Here is a 26,477-nt window from a genome sequence, read left to right on the forward strand (position 1 = left end):
AGTTGAGAAACACTGTGATAGGTTCTTGGTATGTTGCATGACTAGATGTTATTTGCATGTGTCATCATGAGACATGCAAGAACAAATGGGATTCACCATTATCGCCAATTTATCGATATGCATCTGGGATGGCATAAGGGTGAGTAATAGGCTTGTGCCGATAAACGTTACTAACGTGTATCGAGGACAGTCAGATATCTGGTTGATAGCGGGCTTTTCATGATAATAGTTGGCGAACGTTATTATTTTATCATCATATTAAAGGCGGAGTGCATGATTTTTTAAAAACACTTTGGAAAATGGAGTCAGACCGAGTACCAAAACACACAGTTGTGGCCATTCAGCATTAAGATATGTCTATTAACCGGCCTCGTTGACTCTTGCTCGGACCTGAATGCGCGTGGCACGGGCTCCTTCTAGCACCTGCACTTGCGCACGACTCGCACTCTTCTTCGCACATAAGCTTGTAATACACAGCTCTGTCATTTCCTTGCACTAGAGAGGTTGTTAGGTGCGCACGGGTTTAAAACCAGCAAAGGCCGATCACACCAAACGTGTTTATGGCAGTTGCAGGCGCCTTTTTTGATTTTTTTTATGGGCAGTGAGCGTTATTTGCGCCGGTTATGCAAGCCGAACGCCTTATGTTTTTTGCCACCGGCCGCAGCACACGCTTTTGAAGGAGCGCTGAGAGCGGAAAAGCACACGGCGTCATTCACGTCTTTCCATTGTCCAATCGAATGAGGGGAGAGGCAGGACTTCCGTTGTGGTGACGGAGGTTTACAGTTACTTGGTCTTCGGGACTCCAATGTCTTACTTTCTCCTGCGTGTTTGTGCACCTATCATCCTCAAACAAGGTCAGAACAAGCGTCCTCTTTTTAAAGTTTCTGCTAATATAACAGTTAACAGCAGAAGAGCGCTGACGCTTCAATATATAGGGATGCCCGATAATTCGCATGTGATTATCATTGCGCATCTCGTCAGTGAAGCCAGTTCCGTGATTAGAAATAAATCGCTATCACTTGCTTTTAGATGGAGCGGCATTTACTACACAAAGCCGTAGTTCACTGACAATTGGGGCAATTTCGCATTAATTATCGCCTGCGATATGTATGCAATATGGCCCAGCTTGTCAGTGAACTACGGCTTTGTGTAGTAAATGCCGCACCATCTGAATAGCAGCTGATGACGATTTACTACTTATCGAGAAAACCGGCTTTACTGACGAGATGTGCATGATATTGCATGCAAATTAACGCACATCCCTAGTAGTTACCTAGCAATATAAAAAGCTAAGCCACACTGTTCTTTTTTAAAGTGACCAAAAAAGCGTGTCCATGCATTTAAAACACGTTTGGTGTGATTGGCCTTCAAGAGTGTTGTTCCTGCTCCCTGGCACGCAGGAAATTTGACGTGCTTGGAATAATGGCATAAGTTTTAAGAAGGTTGCGTTCATGACAGTGTGGCCCGTATGCTGCGTTTACACCAGTCGCGGTAGAGGCGGCAAGGGCGGGCAATTTACAAAGACGCGATTACACACGGATTATTATCCTGCACCGGGGTATATGCGGTAAGCGCGACGTGGAAGGCACGGATGTCATGTTCCACGCAAATTGAGCATGGAAATGCGCGAGTTGAAAAAACTGAACTGCGGCAAATTTCAGCGCCGCGTTAACCAATCGGGACCTTGCTGTAGTAGTGATGTGATTACAGGAACCGAGCCGAGTCTCAGTGGAGTTGCAGATGCCCCTCCCATGACGCAAATTTCCACGTGAATTTCTCGAAATACTAAAATTTTACGCACAAATGAAGCGAGGGAACTCAAATGTTCAAGCATCCAACTACATGGGAATATCGCGTTTTTGTCGCCTCTACCATGGCTGGTGTAAACGCAGCATTAGAGTAAATCAGCTTCTAGTTTTGTCCACCAATCTAGTAGGGCTGGACCAGAAAATTCGAATATTCGAATATTCGTTCGGTGGGTTGACATTCGATTTTCAGTTTTGAGATTCGAATATATATATATAAATATTTTTCAGCGTTAATGCAGAGCTTTTGCCAAGCAAGAAGTGCGCTTCACACTCCCGCTCTCTAGGTGGCGCAGAGAGACCTACATCCATAGCCAACAGCCATCAAACTCCACCAGTAGAAGAAGAGATCGCCTCGAACGGAAAGCGCGCTTCCTGCTTTGGCATTCACGCTAATAGTGTTGTAAATAACGTTCAGTTTCTTGCAAAAACTGATTGATTTGCTTCACAAGACGTCAATATGTCACACGGAGATATGAGGGATTACTTTTGTATTGGATATATATGCTTTAGCTCTTAAAGTGTGCGGATCGGTTGACTTGCATGACGGAGCACTGGGGTTTCTGCAAAATATCTTCACTATTGTTCTGATGAAAAAAACATATTGGATGGTGTAAGTGTTATAATAAATAAACTTGATTTTGAAAGTATGCTACCGTTTTATTACAGTTTGTTGAACTTCGTTCATTTATTTTCGTTGTTTTATTTAAATAGCCTACCCTACGTTGTCAGTAATTACTGTGCTGCTAATTTCTGATACGGGAATGTTTGTTTGTTAGACAAATGTTGTTAGAAAATAGGCTACCTTATTAAAAGTATTGGTCTTGTGCTTTGTTTCACTAATGCTGTTCTCGCATGATGCATGACAGGCACGCCGCTTCCGGCTTGCGCTGTTCTGTAGTATTTTTAAAGTTTATTAATTCTAGAAGTGTCACATGTCCATATTGCACGAAAAAAATGCACTACACTCCCTTGAGTTCGCAGCAACACATCCACCACATAATAAAACTGTGGATAGACAGACACACACATACACACACACACAGATTCCTGCCTTTATTAAAGAGAAATAATATGTTCAGCCCCTCCTTCCGAAGCTTCGAATATTCGATTTTATTTCTACTAGAGCTTCGAAGCTCAAAAAATGGTATTCGGAACAGCCCTACAATCTAGCGGCTTGTCATAAATGAGTAAACATTTAACAAATAAATAAATTAGACAACTACTGCCCTGCCCCCGGTACTACCGCGTATCGGCGATCTGACTGGCTGACGATAAAACAATCTCACAATGGGGCATATCGCCCAACACTAGTGAGGAAATGTTTTGGGTAAACTATCCCATTTTCAAGTACAGTTCCATCCTCATTGATACCCTGCCTACACCTGCAACAAAACCAGACACCACATCAACATTCTGCTCAAGAGAGCATCAGGGAGTGAGAATGTGTGTGTGAATGCGAACGTGAGCAGATGAACGCAATGAGTGAAAGGCTAAGCGAACAGCAAGAGATCTTCAGTCTTAAAAGTGAGCGCTTTACACATACGCCTTTAATTAAGCAGATGGGGAAAATGTGGAAAGTAGAAGCTTGAGGCCAAAATCGAGGATACAGACTGAAATGTCTGCATGTATGTTACTTTAACACTTTAGTTCAAGAAACATATCACACAAATGTTCTGTCAATATTTACAGACTCATAAGTTATGCTAAACTTGGGTGATGTTTTATAGGGCTGCATTAAATTTGGGGGGGGTAATGTATACTGCGATAGGAGAAATACTAGATGACTTGAAAAGCTTTGAGAGGAATTAAATTCTGCCTCGCATTTCTTGTGTATAGCTGGTAAATTGATGGAAATAGTTGCGTGGTGGTATTACATACCTCTTGTCAAGCGACCAGATCGTGTTAATAATAAAACCTTCTTTGAAATCGTATCAATTGTCACCATGTCTTTTTTGAGGTGAAATGTTATTGAATCTGTGCTTTCTCTCTGCTGTTTGAAACCTCTCTCATATAGTGTAATACCGGCAAAGGCATACAAAAAAGCACATAGCATATTATGTATGTTTTATGATGTGACTATTGCAGGTGTGCACATTGCAAAGTCGAGGCGATATTATTATTTACGATAGAAAAAAATGGCTAAAGAATCTCTACATTGCTTTTTTTTTGCATACAACATAATAATCCGATGCAACTAGACGCTTTTAAGTAAAAAAAAAAAAAAGTACCATTAAAGTAGTCTATGCAAAGCATGCATTACATTTCAAATCTTCTTCTGAGGCCATTTAATAACTTTAATTTCAGGTTCTTACTCCCACAAAGTAAACATTCACTCATTATAGTCACATCCGCATTCATGGTGCTATTACAGTGCATTTTTATATTCTTTGATATTTCTTGCTTTATGAAAGACTCATTCGTCTTAAGAAATTATCTTTTTAATGCTTTCCAGAAAACGATAACAGCATTTTAAACAACACCGTAGGGGCGAGTGAATAATGACAAAACTTTCATTTGGGGTAAAACTGTTCTTTTAAGGATATTAGGATGCCGTTGCACAGTGATGCAACTCACTCAGCTCACCTTTTGAACCCCTTATAAAAAAAATGCATTGTATGTGATAAAAACATATATAAGAGCAGTGCTCATTATAGCAGAGCTCTTGCAGTAACCTCTCCCACAATGCACTGGAGAGGCATCATTAAGTGAAGATGCATTTCCATTCCTTCAGAGAATAATGATTATTTTAATGGAAAAGTTATCGAGAATACCCGAATCAGGAAGCAGCAAAAGGAGGCATCCTGTTTGCGCTTTTCCACACACGCACGGTTTTGCGTCACTACTTCCTCTTCCTGGAAAAAGCCTGCTGGCTCTGTGCAATCGTATTTACATATTCAACCTCATGGGTTCAACTGGTCTGTCTTCTCTCAGAAGCTAATTTGTCTATCTGTCTCTTTCGGTGTGTGTATTTGTTTTATCTTTCTAAATACCCTCATCTCTACCACCTCATCTTATGAAGAACGGTATAGGTTTAACTCATTTTTCAAATCACCATTAAGTAAAAAAGCCAAAAAATGTAATTGTGCATCTTTTCTAGATTTAAATCAATATTCATAACAAAGTTATATGAGAATTTTCACCCCTCTCTGACCCTTTGAATGAAAAAGGGTTGTTTCTGATACTGTATCTTTGAGACTACATGTAAATGACCTCTGATATGATTGGCTAATGTTCATTGCTGGTTGCAGTTTTCACTGTCATTCACCCGTGGACCAAGTAACTTGCCTTACCATGTCATTATGCACCAACATACTGATTTAAAAATAAAATATTGCAAGCTATTGAACAATAGTGCTTTTAAAAACAATTTCTATGATCTTTTACAAAAGTGGGTTTTAATAACCAAATATATCCACCACCACATTTTTGAATACCTATACATTATCCAGAAGGTAAGAATAATTTAATAATCAAGACTGAAGTATGAAAAAGTGGATGTTGCCATTAACAAATTCTACAGATACACTGCTATAAGCATCCTACGAGAAATCACAAGCAAGCATCCTATCCAATCCCCGATCCTGTCTCCTCAGCCTGTTTCCCTGACGACCAGTAGGGTAACGTCTTAATATCCCATCGTGCCTTGACCCCACACAGAGAGTACATGCATTATTGATGGGGCAGCCTCCTGTCACCACATACACATACAACACACACGGTCTACTTAAGCACCTCAGAGCCCCTCCATACATATCAACAGTGAAATTCAATGGGCCATACAAAACCATCACACCGAGTTAAGGGGTGAAATACATTATTGAAAAGAAACAGACGTGTTATTATATCATTGCCGGGTCTCTGTTTGTATTAAGGGGCTATCAAGTTATTTAATAAATTGTGCATTAACATTAATGATGTTATTATCTTCTTTTCAATACCTCATAAAAATTGCATTATGCACATTTTACAAACCTGTAGCTGCACGTTTTAAACAAGCTGCCACTTATAAAGTAGGAAACGCAAAGCATAACCAATGCAATTGCCATTGGCCAGCAAATAACACTGGATTGTCGTTACAATCTTTCAAGCAAACTAACTTTGCTAATGCGCTTTCAATCTTCATTTTAAAAGTGTAAACAGATCAAAAGTAAACCCTTCCAAAAAGCCATCGCCAAAGTGAATTAAATAAATTCACATTCACATTGAATCTGGACTGGAAAGAGGACTCAGATCTCTCTGTGACTCTCTGTGTATTTCATATATTTAAGCACAGGACTCAGTCTGTGTGCTTAAATGACTCGCACTTACTTTTACATTTATCCAACACTTTTATCCGAAACGACTTGCAGTGCAATACAATGTATAAATGTTTTTATTAGCATTGGTTCGAACCTATGACCTTTTGCTCTATCTCTGAGCATGCATACAGCATGATCTTGCATTGTTACTATTACTGAGGGTTAACTCCTTAAATCTTTCACTGGTTTAAGGATTTAACCCTCAATAATTACGACAGCCAATCAGAGCTTCTTTAGCAGTTTCAATACACATGACTGCATACATTAATCTGCCCAGTCATGTTTTATTGAGATGAGAAGCGCATACTTGTATGCAGTCACGTTGGTAACGTACATAAATACAAACAAAATGTAAATCATGCATGCAAATGCAATGCATAATTTTATCTTTAAAAAATGGAATAGGAAGAGTGAATAAAGCTTAGTGAACGAGATGAAGAATGCAGGAGCCATTCAGACCCAGAATAGCCACCACATTATGGCAGAGTCTGAAATCTGATCTCAGTGAAACGCTAAATAACAAACACACGCAACAGACAATGACATGCACACTGTGGCTTCACCAAAATCTATTTAGACGTATGCCACCTCATCCTCCACTAGTCACCGGACTTCTGCTGCAGAACAGAGCAGTCCTGAGTGTGTTCGTGCAGCGGCTATCACAGAGAGGGCCGAGACAGCAAGTGAATGAGATGAGCTGAGGTAGAACAAAAAAAGAGAAATGGGGAGAAAGAAAACAGACCAGAGTTAAAAAACAAGAGACAGAGAGTGTCTGTGATTGGAGGAGGAGGGCCAGAGAAGGCGAGAAAGACAGAGAACAATAGAGAACAGCCCAGACACGCAGACAAGTGGCATGCATGTGTGTACATGTGCAGAAATCCAAAAGCTTTTCGCAGAAACACTCTACGTTTACAATGTTCACTCGTGGTGCAGTAAAAAAGTGGGAAAGATATCTGATATCTAATGTCTTAGGAAAATCAAGCTAGGTGATGAAACCATCAAGTTAAAATAAAAAATAAAAAACATTTTCTTTTATTCTCTAGCTTTTGTGTTTTCATTGCACTCTTTATAATTGCTTTTCATTTGAATGAGTGACAATCTTGCTGCTTTTATATCTTTACATTTTTTCACAGTAATATGATGTATAAGTGTCTGGCCACACCACTACCATATGTGACCAGTCTGTGAAAATCCATTCCAGCTAAAGTAAATGTTTTGCGTAATTTACTGTTTTTTACACAAACTTTAACCTTGATAATGCAAAGAGCATTCTGGGAAAATACTTTAATCTCTTTAATATTGACTAAGTCAATAAAATTAATGTAATCAACGATTGAATCAATGCTCATAAACTCATAATTAGATTATAAGACTTATCATGGATTTTTTACAGACAGGGTCACATGTTTTAAAAAAGTGTTGCATGATTTAATTTTATATTATGATTATTTTGAATAAAACTGCAATAAATTTTAATAAAGTGCATGATTTCTGAAAAGCGCTTTGGAAAAAGGAGTCAGGCCGACCAAAACTCACTTGTAGCCAATCAGCAGTAAGGTGCGTGTCTACTAAACGACATCGTTGGCTGGGTTGCAAATGTGTTTAAATTTTCTGCCATTTTCTCACTCCCGCTTACTTCTGAGACATTGGCCGAATGGTCGTATATGACAGACAAATGGACAGCGACAACTACAGCAGCGGCGGGGGAGGTCGTTTGACGCACTCAGAGGGATTAGATTTTTTTTTAATATCCACAAAGTAGAGATTGAAATATCGATACACTATCGTGGAAAAAATGTATCATGATAGTTAGCTGTATCAATATTTTAGCACAGCCCTAATATACACATATGTAAATATTAGTGATGCACCGATGTATCGGCCGCCGATATTTATCGGCCGATTTTTGATGAATTTGAAACCATCGGCATATCGGCAATAGCACGAGAAAAACAATCGGTATCGGCCTATTAATTAACTGCATAAAGAAATCCATTATATGTAAAAAAAAAAACGAGTTAATGTTGTTAATAAAATAAATGCTGAACAGCAAAAACCACCTTTGAAGGTTGTCATGCTGTCTTATTATATTTGTTATAGCTTAATTTGTGTCTCTCTTATTATGTTGGTCAGTTGAATGTTAATTAGATCAAATCCATGTTCAGTAAAAATAATTTGATGCAGAAATAAACTAGCAAATAGACCAACTGTATAGTATTGTATACAAGTGTTTAATATCGGTATCGGCATCGGTATCGGCCAGAAGTTGTCTGTTTAAATCGGTATCGGCCCAAACAAATCCTATCGGTGCATCCCTAGTAAATATTTCTTAAATATATACATGTGTGTGTATTTATACATACAAAATTATTATACACAGTTCAGACACATACATGATGTAAACAAAAACTTTTATTTTGCAAAGGATAAATCGTGATTAATCGTTATGACGCCCTAAACTACGTTCAATTGTGATAAACCTATAAACCATCAAGCAGTGTCTTTCAGTTTCCAAAAATGTAATTCTACCCAACTGCTGCTAACTGAAACGTTAAAGGGCGATTTATAGTCGTGCGTAGGTCCTACGGCGTAGCAGCGACGGCGTAGGTTCCGCGTCGGTTTTCATTTATACTTGTTTTACTATATTTAAACCACTGGTTGGAAGTAATCACGCGTGTAACCACAGTAGCAGCAGAAGTCGTCACAGAAGAAAAAGCTAAGCAAGTTAACCCACAAACGAAGAAGAAATAGCAACTTGTTGTGTATAATTTGAGAAGACCAGCAATGATGGAAGTAAATAAACAGCGACTTATGTTTCAGTTTGAGTTAAATCACTCCTCAACTTGGCTCATCTTTGTTTTCACCGTCTCAACCGGAAATACCTATGACGCAGTTGTTTTACCTGACGGGAGGGGTTCTGGTGGACCAATCACAGAGCTTGCGGTCCGCGTAGAGCCGACGCGCTGTTAGGAATTTTGTGAGGTGCGCGTCAGGCTACGCAGAGCTACGCACAGGCTACGGATAGCACCTACGCACAACTATAAATCGCCCTTAAGCCTAATACTTAGCAACACAAAATAAAATGTATTGTACATTCTTAAAAAATAAAGGTGCTACCCGATGCCATGGCAGAACCATTTTTTGCTAAATGGTTCCATAAAAAAATGTTTAAAAGGAGCTGTATGTAGGTTTGGACTGTACTAAATAAAGCACTAATATATTTGTACATATTTGTAGATATTAAGGGAAATGCTTATATACATTAGCAGAGGCGCGGGAAGATATTTTCGGTAGGGGGTGCTGGGGTGCGGATGCGGCGGTGGGGGGGGGGGTGTATAGAGTTATAGAATTCTAAAGTTGTTCACAAGCTTTTTATTCTGCAGACCACTTTTCTTTTAAAAACTCACTCGCACCTCCCATCCATAATGTACAGCTGAGCTGACGGCGCATACAAACTATATAGCCTATTGCAACATAGTAGTTAGATTCTCTGCAGCCAGGGTCGTTATTTTCTGCTACCATTCTCTGGCCGGGCCGGACCGTTGATTAAGCATATTTTTTTATCACTACTTTATTATCCTCATTGGGTGGGGAGAAAACTATGCCATATAATCAGAAATATTATATATAGACTATATTTAGGCCAAAGTAACAAATGTGTCCAAAAAGTTACACAAATTACAAAATGATTTGTAAAAGTTACAAAATGCAACGCGAGTCATGTGCGGAGTCTCCTCTGGCACCCATCACGCACCGGGTCTGCTGTTCTGTATGATGTAGCTTAAGTGCAACACGGAGTTTGAAGATGTAAAGAAAAAAAGAAAAACAGGAGAATTAACTTTAAGCAAGTTTGGAGGAAAGTCGGAGGTATGGAACCAGTTATACATTCTCACTCGTGACAGTAGCCTACGCCGGCTTTGTTTTCCTTTGCTTTTTTAAGTTTTTAATTTCTAACATGGAAACTTTATTGACATCACTCGAGTTAAGGCGATTAGTGGACCTTTCAATTCACGGGTTTCATTTAATTATATTTTTAAACGTAAATGTAATATTTTTTTCTTAAGTTTTGTTTCAGTTTGCAATGCCTCCTGCACGGCGGTGTAAAAATAAGATATTTTTCGACTTTAAAATTCAAACATCATATCCTAAATTGTCGGAATATATTCCACATGTATTAATTTGGATTTATAGATGTTTAACATTAAAATCGATGCATGGGAATAATTTACATTAATTTTTGAAATGCCCACCACTCTTAAATGCGCAGGTTCCTTATTGTACATCGAGGCTTTACAATTTAGTTCCTTTCATGTCGTTTTAATAATTTAATTCAATCTTTTTTACTTTAAATGTTTACTTTAAATGTTCTGTTACATTTACATGTGCATTAAATAGATTACCTTTTTCTGATATGCAGGATAAGGAGTTATTTGGAGAAATAACGCTAGTCCTCGGGACTTTTGGGCTGTGTGATTGAAAAAAAATCAAAAATTCTCTTCTGAGACATTGCAAAGCTGATAGGCTACAGATAGCCTAGTAATTCGTTCTATGTGGCTGTGAGTGTGCGTGCTTGTGTGTTATGCTTATACGTAGCCTATCGGCTGAATCGCAATCACGTAGTCAAAACAAATCTGATTGGCTAATACACACTGAAATAAATTAAATAATTTTAAAATTACTAAATTAATAATTCTCTCTTCATCACACAGCCCAAACATGACATACAAAATGTCTTGGAACAGTAACAAACAACAATCAGAGATATTTATAAGCTATCATTTTATGGTCATTGCAGTTTTAAATCTTTGCCACCAGGGGGTGCTGCAGCACCTGCAGCACCCCCACTTCCCGCGCCCATGTACATTAGCTATAAAACAATGCTGTGGCCAGTTATTGTCTTTTTAAAATCCGGTCCAAAATGTCTGTTTGTTTTGGTCTGTGTGATCCTGCCCATTGCCGATTAACCCAATAGTGTATTTTGTTAGCTTGTTTGCCAGTTATATCGGTAACTTAAATAAGGCGGCAATGGCTCATAATTGTGACCTCCAGTGGACGCAACCTCCAAAATGAGCCACAGATGAAGTCACAAAAATCCACGTGAGCGGGTTTTTAATTTGCAGACAACAAAAAACATTGCAAATGTAAAAATAAGCAGATAAATTGAGGGGTGAACTATCCCTTTAAGCACCTTAATTTTTAAGTATATATAAAAACACATTCTTTTAATCAGCATGCGTTTTCTCTGGGTTAGAACCCATGACCTTTTGCACTGCTAACACAGTCCTCTACCCACTGTAAAACAGAGGTACATTTAATGTTATTCTGTCCTCTTTAATAAACGTTTATGTTATTATTGTGCACAATAGTGGTGATGTTATTGTGGAAAAAAATTCAACAGCTCCGCCTCTGCAATAAGTTTACTTTTCGGCTGATGTCATTAAGCCCTCATATTTTTCCAAACACCTGTCATACAGACCTCACAGCCAGCTAGCCGTACCCTTTCATTCTGCCCATGTTTATACGCTTCATTAAAAGCAAACCTACAGATAATAAGCCACTCCTGCTGTGCCAGACTAACAAATTTACAAAACACATTCTCAAGCAACAGATTAGGGTCTTTAATCTCCTTTGAGAAATTGGTACTCGCACCTTCACTCCTACAGACAATGTTCAACAAAAAATGCAGAGTTCAGGAAAAACTCAACAAACGCTGGCAGAATCGCCCTCGCATAGCGCAGTACAGAGAGGGAGAGAAAGCAAGCATGGGGGTAAAAAATGTATTTGAACACAAAAGTCCATACTATGCAAATGCATTCATTAATCTATGACAGAGAGGGCTTTCAGAAGCCTGACGGGGAAAAAAAGCAACGTAAAGAAAGAAAAAGACGGCAAGCGATGGAAAGAAATGGCAAAGAAAGAAGAACAGGGGCTGTTGGGGTATCATGCTTGGTTGTCCAGCCTCAGTTTTAGGCAGTGAGCTAATGTAGCATTGACTCTTTTACACACATAAAAACACAGACCTCGGAGGGCAAATGGAAAAAGCAGAGGGTGGGCCTCATTTTCCTCATAAAAAGCCCATTTAAAGAGCGCAGCTTTACTCTGAAAAGCATCCATGGATTTTTGAACTCAGAAGAAGGGGGAGTGGGGGAGAGAGAGAGAGAGAGAGAGAGAGAGAGAGCACGAGTGAGCGAGAGAGAGAGCGAGACTGCATTTTTATTTTTTATTTTTTCTTGAACGCATGTTGACTGCTGAAAAACTTATTCATTCCAGACTGCGACTCTGTCGATTCCTTTTTCAAGCCTTCGCTTTCTCTCTCTCTCGCCCTTGCTCGCTCGTCCCACTTCCCTCCCACCCTCTCTCTCCCTCTCTCCGAGTAAACAGAGGAAGAGCGTAGGCTCCATTCCAAACCGGTTCTGGGCGTTCCTGCGCAGCTCCGGCAGGGTCAAAAGTTTACAGTGGTTTTAATTTCACCTTTCCTCAGCCAATAGCAGCACAGCAGCTGAACTCTGACCCCTACAAAAGGACTCCACTTGCAAGAGGACCGCTTCTCTGTTTCACCTCTGTGTCCCCCTTGATCCTCGCTTTTATTATTCGGATTCTTTCACACTAGTTGGATTTGTTTTGAAATTGGCAGAACAGGAGTTTTCAAACAACGTTAAAGACAGGGTGACTCGGACGAGTTAATGCTAACATATAAGTACTTTACATAAAGTCTTTTGAGACAAAGAGAAAATTGTCATTGGTATGATTGATTTGAACAAGTATCTTTCTTGGGGAATTCATAAAGTTGAAGAAAAAAACAACTAAAGATGAAACTAAACTGTAGGGCTGCGAGATTTATTGAAATAATAGGAATAGCAGAACTGTTTATATCGCAATGGTATGCAATAACTTAATGATTGTAATACTTCATTTACGTATAATCAAAATTTTAGGTCAGTTGTTGTTAAATGTATTCTAATATAATTTTTACAAACCTAAAGTATTACTATATTGTGCAGCTCATGATCAAACAAGTGATCACATTTTCCATTTAATATCGTGCAGCCCTACGAGACATATACAGACAGTCAAAACACATCTAAAGAAGCAATGTATACATTTTTTATATTTTACCACCATTTGCTTTTTATATGTATGTAATTGCAGCAAAAGGTGGTATTGAATCAGAGGGGTTGAATACAAATGCACGCCACACATTTCAGATATTTCTTTGTAGATTTGGACACAATTTTCCTACAACTTCACAATTATTTGCCACTTTGTGTTGGCCTATTATATAAAATCCCACTAAAATACTTTTATTTATACATTTTTTGTTTGTGGTTGTAACAAAAATGTGGAAATGTTCAGTGGGTATGAATACTTTTGCAAGGCACTGTATACTTCCAATCAAATTTGATGGTATTTTGCTGTCACCTCATTTATCACTTTATTGTGTTAGTAAGGCTAACATTAAAACAAGTGTTTTCTGAATCATACTTTTGCTGTTGTTTATGCATTTACAAAAGTGTCAATTTCCTATTCAGAATTGTCATGTTCTGCAGTTCATGCTAATACTGATAAACTTAAACTTAACTTTGTGCAATAAATTTTAGTAGCGTTTGGCTCGCCCTCACCAGTGTTTTTTTCTTTCCCTTAAACAGCTGGTTATCTGCTTTTCTCTCCTTCATCATGCTCATTCACAAATCAAATTATATAGTTTTCATTGCAAAGTGAGCTAAATGCCCCATGCTGACCCCAGTCTATGACCTCTTCTGTTGTCAAGGTTCTCCTTCACCACATGCTGCCCCGGCACAGGCTAAACGTCAGCTCGACGCAGGCTAACACTATTAAAAGCGTGTTTAAATGACTTATGAGCACTGAGACAACAGAGAGGTCGAACGGGCCGAGCAACCAGGGAGTACGTGAGAAAGACTGAAGCCTGGAGAACGTTTCAAAGTGGCTCCAATATTGCAGATAAAAATCAACTAATCGAGTTAAAACTGCCAATACGTTCGATAAAGCCTGCGAGGGATCAAAAGGCCTCTGTGAATATTTCAAGGTAACACTTTTAGTGGCTTTGGCAGAAAACCGTTGGCTGACTGTCAAGTTATTTCATGAAAACGAACTGAACTTAAACAATCGAGGGTTTGAATGCCGTAAAATGGTAACAGTTTCAAGATTTGATCGTTGACATTTTTTCTTTCACTTTGAATGCCGATAGAGAAGTAAACCAATGATCTTATGTTTCACTCTCAAAACCCTGAGATATAGCTTACCTCAAAAAGCATAAGTCAATGGCACTATTACATGCGCATTCACAAAGGTCGCAGGTAAGGCATCATAGTTCAAAACAAACATTCTGCAGTGACCTCCCTCACCTGAATTACACCAAAACAAAAAACGTAACCTATAAATAAACCTGAAAACTTCCTGTACCAGCGTATTTAGAGATCTGCAGATCTGCAAAGTGGCATCTAGCTCTCGACACTCTCTAAAGAGCAAAATGAGCAGGGATAAAGGCTAGTTGCTTTTGTTGGCTTGTTCTTTTCTTTCAGATAACCTCTGACCTGCTCTGAGGTCAACAAGGCTCGGTTGCAACTGCGGATGGTGTTTGACCGGGTGCTGAGTGAGAGAACGGTCACTACGCACTGATCCTGAACACTGTTTGGTTAGATGGTGATTGGAGACAAGCTCAGGTGATGAGTCAAACTGTCAGGGTGCATTGTGCGAACATCCTGACACTTTCTTTGGGCATAAAATGATACATCAACCTTTTAAACAAGTGATTTGAGCATTAGAAAAAGGAACAGATTACCTGTTGATAAGTTATGTGGTGCATTTCATCGACAAATAAATGCAAAAAAAAAAATTTAAGTGTCTACCAAATGCATAAATGCAAATGAAAAATAACTCTGTGAAACAGAAGTGTTCACATTCTTATGAAGTATGTTTTAGAAGTTAATATACTAAATGTCAATAAATCTGTGGATAATCATCTGATACATTTTAGACTGTCTTTAAAATGCAAAAGTAGGGTTTCAGAAAAATCACATTTATTACAATTCATAAATCAAAACATACAAAACCTTAAAAGAAAGATTTACGATAGGCATGGATCTACACTAAGCCTTCTCTTGGACTGCATCCTAAAATGATCCTACACTGTATAATACAAAAAATGCAGTATGAAGTTAAAATAACGTGGTTTTATCAGTCAATTCAACCTACTATTTCAAATTTTACCTTTTGATTTGATTTGATTTGATTCAAGTGCCTGACTGTTGATTAGATATAATTGTTGAGCGCTCTTGCTCACTTTATTTATGTGTATTATTTACATACTACAGTAGTTAAACTCCTTTAAGATAATGTAATTAAAAGTGGGAAATAATCAGTTTTTACCATTTTTGCGCTATCTATCATCGTTCGCCAGATGTTCTACAACATCTGCTTTAGTTTGTGTTTATTAACCCTTTAGTTTCACTTCGTCACGCAGCTATTCCCAATTCCCATTAGAGGTAAAAACATTTAATTTATTAATAATCTAGTATGTAATCATTTTCTGTCATAGTTTCTTCAAAATTAAGCTTTATTTGTGTGTTTTAATTAAAAATATTTTAATTTTCATCATGACGCATACGCCCCTTTGATTTCCACGCCCTTGGCCTTTGAGGTACAAATATGTACATTTGAGGTACTAATATGCACTCTTTAGGTACAAAAGTGTGCTTTTAAAGCAGACATTTCACAAGACCTTTTTAAGATGTCAAATAAATCTGTGTCCCCAGAGTATGTATATATTTATTATAGCACGTTGAAATTGCCACATTGTTGGTGTGAGCAAAAATGTGGCATTTTTGGGTGTGTCCTTTTAAATCCAAATGAGCTGATCTCTGCCCTAAATGGCAGTGCCGTGGTCAGAAAGTGCAGATTAAGGGGCGGTATTATCCCCTTCTGACATCACAGGGGGAGCCAATTTTCAATGAGCTATTTTTTCACATGTTTGCAGAGAATGGTTTAGCAAAACTAAGTTAGTGGGTTGCTCTTTTTCACATTTTCTAGGTTGATACAAGCACTGGGGACCAAATTAAAGCACTTAAACATGGAAAAAGTTTATGTCCCCTTTAAAAGGGTATGATTTTTGTACATTTTCTTACTTGTGTGCCAGACTTACTAACTGAGGCTCTTCAAGAATACATGTCAGTATGATTTCAAGCTCATGTAATAAAAAAGACAACACACTCAATCGATTTTGCATTGTGCATGCGTGTTTTCATCTGAAAGGGCTTTTGTATATATTTGAATATTTTCTATTGCACAGCTAAAGCATCACTGCATAACAAAGCTAGTTTGAAATGCACACTCAAGCTAAAGGCATTCGATCAACCCACACAGCTACGTAGAGAAAGACAAAGTCTGAAGTGTTCGAAGCAAACACTTGAAAACAAAAACAACAGTGGACTGTTACGCTGCTTTCATAACGTCATGGTTGCGTTTCATTTTTGTTGGTATAAACCACAAAGAGTGCAAAATAGCTCGCACACTGTTATGATGGGACCCAATGGCATAACCTTGGTAGTGCGAGTATACACACACAGGCAAGTTCAATTAAAATGTAATAATGACAAAAGGCTCATGTAATCACAAGCTCTATTAATAGCACACTGGATAGATGGACCTCCTACAGGCAAGAGGATGCCCATCATCTTTTTCACAGACATGAGAGCTGTCCCCGCCCACCGCCGGCCTCGTCACCTTGACAACAGGCCACAAACATGAGTGAAGCCATGGCGACAAGCAGGCAGACGGCACAGGATATAATCTGTTTTACCACAAGGTCTTGGATTCAAACCAGCAGTGTGAAATGCTTTCTGAACCAAAAGCCATAAGACCCTCCCACATTTAAGGGTAAACATCTCATTTGCATACTTAACACATTATGATGTATTTCAGCCATATAGGTCTACCTTAGAAATGAGCAAATAAACGGAGTCTAAAATCTGAAATTGCATTCTGTGTACATATTGTATTAGATGAAGTATGTAATATATATATATATATTTTTAGTATGCATACATGCTTTATTGTCATGTGACCCTTATTCACCTCTGTGACAAATTATTAACAACAGATGTGAAAATAATGTATTCAGGTGTTGCTTAACACCAGGTATACATTTTAGGACTTAAACTTGAACCGAGCTGCCCGCCTCAAAGTTGAATTTGGTGGCCCCTCAGCTCTCATGGGATAGAAAAGCGTCCATCCAATGCATACTGAGAAATCCCGGAGGAAGCAGTGGACCATCTGAGTATTTCTTCTATGCATACTATTCTTTTTGCATACTATATAGTTTGGAGACATAGAGTTGGTTATGATTTTAGTGTCTAGTTGGACGGTTATGCTCTTTGATGAGGTGTGTGACCAGTCCAACAGGACTCAACGCTTGGGGTTGTAAATGACAGTGGTTAATTAAAGCATAAATGATGTGATTAAAGGGACAGACTGTTACTTCCCCCCCACCTGGTGCAATCTTTTTTCAAGGCTTATGCATAAGGTGCATCTGCTCCACTGCAATGCTGCGGCATCGTCGCTTTCACATAATCTACCTTTAAAACACGGCAACCCTGAAATCCTATTGTGCTCTGTCCCTTTGACATCTCCAGATTATCAGGCGGAGACAGTAAGATTATCAAGTCTCCTCCGGAACAAAGAAATCTGAAGCCAATATAGACATATTACAGTGAGAAAAGACGAGCGGTGCAAAGTGAAAGAGTGAGCTGAGAGGACAGGTCAGGGGGTGAAGTGGGGTTACTAAACACTAAATAAAAAGGTACAGTGAACATACAAGGGGGAAGAGGAGAGGCACAAAATCACATGCATCTGTCAGTAGCACAAATCAAAGACTGAACGCTATTTACTGGAAAATGCATTTGACCCAAACTGTTCTTGCCGCAATGCAAAACATCTCGCTTGGGGTTCTAGAATGAAAGAACGGTCCAAAAATCAGTTACTCGCCCTCATGTTGTCCTCAAATTGGACCACTTTTTATATTGCACACAAAAAGGGGAATTTTGATGAAGGATTCAATAAAGGATATAGCAACCATGGGATGTCAATCTCCAAAACAATAATAATAATAAAAACTTGAACTACTCTGGCACTTATGAGCAATACTCCTAGATTTCTAAAGCAGCTGACCTCAAACCTGTCACGACTCATCTTATAGAAAAATGGAATAAACACACAAAGGCATGTAATATCTGAAAGCCATAAACACAGAAGTATTTAAATTGAGTATTTTTTTCTGTTGTTCCTCACATTTCGTAAAATAAATAAAAAATAAAATTGAATTGTTTTGATCTTGAAAATTCCCACTGTATGCTTTGGTTTATATGGAACAGTGTGATTAATCTTTAAAATTTCTCTTTTTTTGAAGTGTGCACTCTTACAAATAAAGGTGATTAAAAGGTCTTCATTGCAGTGCAATGCAATGCAATAGAAGGACACGTTTTTGGTTCCACAAAGAACTTTTCAGTCAAAGGTTCTTTAAAGAACCAATTATTTCTTAAATTTTTATGATCTTAAGAACCTTTCAACACATTTAAAAGTACCCATTGACAGTATTTGCTTTTCCTGCTATGGAAGTCAATGGGTACCATTAACTGTTGTGACTGCTATTATTCATCATCATAATATCTTTTTTTGTGTTTGAAAGAAAAAAGAAACTCATACATTAGGGGTGTCCATGGTTAACCGATTAACCGTTAAAAATTGTTTAACCGAGTGAAACATTTTGCTCGGTTAAGTGGCATCAGGTGACAGAATTTTCCCACCTGTTAATGCATGCAGACGTGCGCATTTTACTTTTACTTTTGAATTACGCAACTGTTTAAATGCAGCGCTTGCGTAAGCTGCGTTAAATGGCGTATGAATTTGCGTGCAATGCGAGTGCAACAGCTGGTATAATTAAGTGCTTGAGTCAATGTGGGCAGGTAATTCTCGCAGAACTCGCCAGTTCCAAGCAGTGCGACCGGCTACTCCTCCATAAAGCGCTGCTTAAATGATAAGTTTATTATTTTTCTTGATAAAAAATACAACAAACGATCTCGCTTATATTAAACATCATATATGTACATTATAACAAAAACGAGTAAGCACGCGGCTTCTGCTATCGTCTGGTCATTCAGCTCGCCTCGCAAACTCTGACAGAAATAAATGAAATCTGACACCTGCGGCTGCTCTGTGATGTGACGCGCGTTCAGCTCCGCTTCAGGCATCAGACACATTCAGTTGTAAGTGTTTGCTCTCTCTAACGAAACTAGATGATTTAATTACAAGAAAATATCAAAACGACGGTGAAAGACTGTGTCGGGGTGGGCAAGTGATCTAACCGGTAAGAGGCTGAAGCACTGGTAATCACCGTTTCACGGACTATCGCGACAAACCCAGCCAACACCCGGACATCATAGAGAGGCGGCCGCGGAGCCTGCGAGTACCTTCGCCCAGCCTACCATCACCGCGAACGCAAAAGTCAGTGACATACTTAAACTGCTCTGTCCTTACCACTGCGTTTTATTTCTATAAATTAATTTCGTTTTAAATGTGGTCCAACCAGTTATTAAAGGTGTTAAAAATTAACTACCCCTTTGTCGTGTGTCTGTATCTCTGGGTTACGGCGCGCATAATATGGTTAACCGAGTATTAACCGCTAAGGGTGTCGGTTAACGGTTAATGAAAAACTTGAAAATGTGCAGCCCTAAGTTTACAACAATATGAGAATGAGTAAAGCCCATGTTATAGTCGTGCGTAAGGCCTACGCCGTAGGTTATGTAAGTGCACCTCGCCAAATTTTTAACAACGCGTCAGTTCTATGTGGACTGCAAGCGCTGTGATTGATCCGCTAGAACCCCTCCCGTCAGGTAAAAAAACTGTGTAATTTCCATTTGCAATGCTGAGAACAAAGATGAGCCAAGTTGATTTAATTCAAATTGCAACATAAGTCGCTGTTTATTTACTTCCATCACTGCTGGCCTTCTCAAAAAATACACAAACTTGCTGTTTATCCTTCATTTGTGGGTTAAACTGGCCAAGCTGCTTCTTCATTGACGGTCGCGCTGCTACTGTGGTTACACGCGCGGTCTGCATGTGTGTTTGCACGTCGACACGGTCAACGACGCTGAAGTATATATATTAAAACCGACGCGATACCTATGCTATCGCGTCAACGCCGTAGGACCTATGCACAACTATAATGAACCCTTAAATGATGATAGAATTATAATTTTTGGGTGAACTATTCCTTTAAAGGTTCTTTATGGAACCATTCAGACAAAAATGGTTCTTCTAGGCACTGTGAAACAAATATTTTGGTGGGAATAGTACTGTACTTTGAATAGGACTTTGCTGCACACCAGAGTGTTGTTGTGTGTAGCACAACCTAATGTCATGTTAAAATGTGAATAATGATTGATCATTTTACTGTCTTTTTTACTTTGGCTTTACATCTGAGTGTCTTTTTATTACAAACAACAAATGTAAATATCAGAAAAATTTACTGGTCGTTTGAAAGAATTAAATTTTTGCAAAATCCAAATATCGGTCACTACAATAAATTGGTCTATCGCTTCTTTGGAGCACCAACAGTGGCTGTTTCTCAATTCCAAGAACGCAAAGAACGGACTTGTGTTCTCGTGGAGACTGCTCTTGCGAGGCGACCTCGGAAGAACGAACTCAGAACGTCGCGAGAACACAGAACGCACTTGTGAGAATTGAGATGTGTGCGATCTTCCTGCTGGTCACGTGACCTCTCCAGATATCAGCGCGCAAGTCTGCACTCGATGCATCCTCGATATCAAGAACTCATCCGGGTATTTTAATGCGTCCTCTGTACTTGTGTTCTTGAGAATTGGAATTGAACTTCGACTGTTAATGATGACGTAGAGCGAGGACGCAAGATCGCTGAAGAACGCATATTGAGAAACAGCCAGTGTTTTTTGATGGCATCGCTGTGAAGAACCCTTTGTAGCACCTTGATATTTAAGAGATTTGTCAGATCCACATTAACTAGATCTTATAAATATTTATAATTATAAAGTACTTTTAAAAAATTATATTTATAAATATTATGCATAACAAATGTTTAATTTATTTCACAAATTTTCTCAATTTTTTTATTTTTACTGTAATCACATGTATATGTTATATCTGCCTAATATTGGCAATACTGCTTTCTTAATGTTAGTCGACCACAATTCCACAGAACAGTTTAGTCAAAGCTTTATGAAAGAACCATTGATTTTTTTAAGTCTGTAGAACCTTTTCCCATTACAAAGGACCTTTTGTCAATCAGAAAGGTACTATGGAAGCTAAAGGTTCTTTATGGAACCATAGAACCTTTTAGAAACGTTTATTTTTAAGAGTGTAAACTTTTCATGTACATGAGATGTTTTTTTCCACTTGACCCAAAATAACCTTAAACTTGCACAAAGAGCTATCATCTGCACACTTAAAAATGAAAGTGCTTTAAAGGTTCTTCACAGCAACGCCATACACTCCTTGAAAAAAGGTACAAATGGTGTCACTGGGATGGTATCCATATGTACCATTTTGGTACAGATATGAACCTTGAGGTACCAATATGCAGCTTAATTTTTAAGTGTAATTTTTAAAAAAGGTACAGCCCCAGAAACAACTTTTGTACCTTTTTTCTGAGAGTGTAGAAGGTTTTTGGTTCGTCAAAGGTTCTTTAAAGAACCATTTGCTTCTTACCATTTCATAATCTGAAGCACCTTTATTTAATGTAAAACAGAAAGGTTCTTTGGATGTTAAAGGTTTTTTAATAGAACCATCTGAACAAAAAGGTTATTTTATCGTGAAGCACCTTTATTTTTAAGAGACTGGGGTTCAAGAAGTCAACAGTTAATCCTACAATTGTTTAGTTCATATGTGGCAGTATAAATCCTCTGCTACAGTGGGGTTTTGTAAGCGTGGAGTTTTTTTTGAGTAACTCCACAAACCTTTCGTCAAATTGGGGGGTGGGGATGATGGCAAAATGAAAACAAGGTGGCCGCTAAGCAGTTGAGAAGTTCATCCAAAGTTGACTTTCTCTCTTTCCATCTACTTATCCCCCTGTTCTCTCTCTCCTCTAGGCCTGACTGCCATATAACGCATCTGGTAACGTTTACCGCGTGACTTAAAACTTTTCTCTACTATTATACAACAGGGTCCTAAACACAACACAAACACACAAAGTCTTGCTAACTTTTTGCAATGGTAACAAGACCAGACCCGGGCCTTACCCTCCCGTGGGCTTATTCAGGTGAACCCGTTTTACGAGCATTCTTCAGCAGAGGGTGAGAAAGCCAAAAAATTTAAGAGGGAAAAAACACTTTTCAGTCTTTCTTTCTTGTTAGACATTTCATCCCCTTTCCTCCTCTTTTCACAGCAATACCTGTAATTTTTCCTGCATGCGTTCTGGAAAACGTCCATGCATCATGGAGCAACTTTAACCATTAGTAACTGGACTGGAAAATGCAACAGATTTGAGTAAATATAGAAAACCCCCGAAAACAAACACACAGTGTTTCTCAACAAACCCTTTCACCAAGAGTAATTTTTTTATGCATCGACACACAAATTGTTAAACCCGCTGCATGCAGATATTTCCAAGTTTCACTTTCAAAGCCACAGTATAGCAGAGAGCTTCCTTCCGCATATGTGTGCATATCGTGCACACACCATCATCGGCAGGCACATCCAGCTCGTCGTCACCGCCCGAACGACCTTGAGCCAGTCGTGCAGGAGTGTCGTCATGGCAACACAGCTTTACACAAGCAGCCACAGCTGGATGCAACTTACACATTCCTCTTAAATTCGACTCGTGCTATAGGACACTAAAGGGAGCTGTAAAACATAGAGTAAAGCTCACACATGGATGCCATGCAAAGACACGCAGTCTTAATTATGACTCATAAGTTTCCAAATCATTTGCACAAAAAATTTTAAGTTATTAAAGACGAACAGCGGTGCTCTTGATGGGGATGTCGGTCTAATGAGCGGATCCAATGGGAGAAAGTTCAACAGACTTGTTGTTTATAAAGCAAGTAAACATATCGAGAGAAATTAAAACTGGAAATGTTGTCTAAGTAGGTTTATAAACAACGCAACACAGTTCATCTGGCATCTATTCGAGCTGCCTAAAGGTGTACAGGAATGGAATAGTGAATGAGGCAACGGGAATTAAATTTATTACTCACTTTGGACTTCATCGAGGAGCACTAACATTAGTTTTCTGTCTGTCTCTCCGGTTAACAGAATGGAAAGTTACAGCAGGGTTTTAGGGCTACAAATTAGTGCAGTAAATTACAGTGCAAACTCCTAAAAGAAACTCAAATATGAAACGTTTTGGTTAAGAATATGAACGAGTACAATAAATCATTAACGTCCTGTCAGTTATTAACGTTTCATTTTTTTGACTCGTTCTGCACACGACACGAGTCACCTAGGTATGAGTCAACAAAGTTTACACGGCTAAAAAAAAATGCCTGCTGACACCTTTACCTACTCCAAGCAAAAAGCCATCACAAGGAACAGGTATCACATTTCAATTAGTGCAACAATCAAGCTTTTGTTTCAAGCCGTGGCCGTCAACGCAACTGCCTTAGAGCAACACAATCCACCCCCCACCATTAATCTTACATTCGAAACAAACACACAAGATACACGATATAACTGGACCATTTTCCCTTTTCTGAAAATAACCGTCATTCACGACCACACTGTTTCCCTTCTTTCACTCTCACACGATCCCTCTGAGAATGGCATTGATTCAACTTCTTTAAAATAATCTGCAGAAAACGTGGTCTGACAAATGTAAAATGAGCTGAGACAATCATCAGATAAGTGTCAGAAAGGTGACGAGAAACACATTAGTCATTTCACTGCCTCCAGTCACAACCTCCTGCGATCGAGATGATAAAAAAACACAAAAAGAGACATATTCTTAAAAGACAATGGACACAAAATGAAGCAAAATGCATGTTGTTTTAATATGAAGTCATGCAAACCTCTATCAAAGAAAAACAATGTTTTGCAACAACCATTTTTATCTTGTGCCTTCCCCTGAGAGCGCCCGAGTTAATGAGTTATAGAGCTCAAGCTAACAAATGGACGAGGACAGAGAATCTATGCATCCTTTAATTCTTAACCCCATCTGCAGTCAAAGCGTTCAACACAAGATTGATTCATAGTTAATTCAGCCTGACGCTTGGCGTGTGAGAGAGGGGGATCTGGGGAGAAAGGAAGAGATAAAGGGGGAAGGGGGGGGGGGGGGGCTCAGCCTGCGACCAGTGTGAGGAAGAGTTCAGAGGGTCTTTTCCCACACGCAGTCAGGGCATCCGTGGTTCCCATTGCGTGTAAGCACCGATATGTAGCGTTGGGACGGAAAGGGTGCAAAACACGTGCTCTATTCTGATGCATTCAATTGTCTGTCGACACCTACCGCTAACAAAGGTGGTGCTGATAAACAAGAACAAACATGAATGCTTTAAAAATAAAGTCGGTATAGCAAACATCTTCATTTGCATATTGCCTATATGATCAAATCTCAGTGTACTTGAAAATAAGACGATCATTCAAATGCCTGATTAGGAAACAGATTTAAAACTTAATCTTGCAATTATTAGCAGCTTCTTATTACATTGTAGAGGCAACAAATTAAACAGGATCTCCTTTCAACACTGTTATTTACAAACAGCATTCTTATTATTAACATGTGCCCCAGTTTCAAAATAATGACAGATAACTTAAGGAAATACATCTCAATGCATTTATATGTGCATTATATATGTGTGTACGTGCATTTGGTTAAAAACTTTGCTTCGGTTCTGTGAAGTTTCTATAAATGGGCAGTGAATATTTAAAAAATGATGGGATGTGGCCATTGGCCAAACAGCAGACAAACTCTCCAACTCAGACTGGATTTAAAAACCATACTAATGTGCATACTGCAAAAACTTCCTCAAACTTTCCAGAAGCACTGCAGTGCACTTAATTTCTCGAGCTCAGTCATTTCATTTGGCATAGCTACGGCAAAGAATGGGAGAGTTTAAAAATAGTGTCTGATGAGTCTGATAACAAATCTGACGTTCCAACTTCGAGAGTCTGCTCGTTCCAAACGCGCACTAATGCCGCCGTATCTCGTTAAGGTTTAAGACAGAGCCATAATCGTAGCATCATATACAGTCCATTTTCAATTAACCTTTCTGTGCAAGAAACTTTTTAGCATAACTAAGCTTCAAATGGAATAAAGGGACAGATATGAGTTAGTACGGTGCCCTTTTGGCGGCTGATCTTATGATTTCTGTGCACTACATGATCAACTTTGTATTAGCAAGAGTAATATTTGCCCAAAACTTACGATTACGTGAGGCTTTCTAGTAACTGACCATAGACTGGTAAACAAAGTTGCTGCTGATCAACTACGAAAACACTGAACGTCGCATGTTTTAATCGAGTAAATAAACACAAGTGCAATATAAAACTAATACAAATATTATTTTGTTTTTTCAAACGTAAAGGCGGAAATCAGTTAGAAAACATTTTCGACTGGCAGGTAAGTTAAGTTCAAAGCAAATCTACACAAATGTTTATTAACTTTGTACGGAAGCAGTCTTGTATTGTATTTGCTTAACGGCAAAATCCCATAATAAATGCGAGTGAGGAAACGTAAAGAAACCATATTTGTTATAAAAGCCCGTCAGAGTAAACAAACATGCAAAACAATATTGTCTGTGGCGACACTGTGTTACTACGATTATTGTCTCATAGGCAGAATAACTAGGTGGCAATATCCCCACCGTAGAGAATATTGTAACACTTCTGAATAACCGGCAGCACGTAACATTGTTTCACGAACACAATAATTACTTCAATGTTTCCACGTAAGACCGTATTTCAGCACGAGGCGATTCCGTTCACTTACCGGTGTAAATGTATCCAGTGAAACACTCCAGTTTCTTTAAGCCACTTCTACGCATCCGCCATCTTCAGCATTAGCTATGTTTGTTTAAATGGGAAACACTCCCAAAGCCTAAAGAAGCCAGCCTGAACCGTGAGCGCAAGGCATTGTGGGTACCGTAGTTCTTTCACCTGGGCGATCCGCGCATTCCAAACAGAGCTAGAGAATAAATAAACTACAAGTACATGAACCCCTGCAGATCGAAAAATAGACATCCAGTAGGAGATGGGCAGTAGTAGCAATATCGTAGAAAAAAATACAGTGCATGTATTTTTAGCTCAACCAAGGACCACGTAGAGATAACCGTCACGTATCCCTGATGACTAGGCTGACGTACGCCTGTATTTACATAGATTAGTATTGTGATCC

General features: G+C 38.8%; 1 protein-coding gene across 2 annotated transcripts in view; it reads right to left on the bottom strand.

The window, feature by feature from the left end:
- ncoa3 (nuclear receptor coactivator 3) overlaps positions 1 to 26,223 on the bottom strand; it is a 47,954-nt gene extending 21,731 nt beyond the window's left edge. Inside the window, exon 1 of one of the 2 annotated variants that reach the window (XM_065241484.1) lies at positions 26,073 to 26,223. The gene's annotated coding sequence lies outside the window, so the exon portion shown is untranslated. Of the gene's footprint in view, positions 1 to 6,669; positions 6,690 to 26,072 lie in introns of those variants that run through there. The other variant, XM_073811880.1, reaches the window with a different exon arrangement.
- Between the last annotated feature and the right edge of the window lie 254 nt (positions 26,224 to 26,477).

This window comes from Paramisgurnus dabryanus, chromosome 14 (genome assembly GCF_030506205.2).
Source record: "Paramisgurnus dabryanus chromosome 14, PD_genome_1.1, whole genome shotgun sequence".
Lineage (NCBI taxonomy): Eukaryota > Metazoa > Chordata > Actinopteri > Cypriniformes > Cobitidae > Paramisgurnus > Paramisgurnus dabryanus.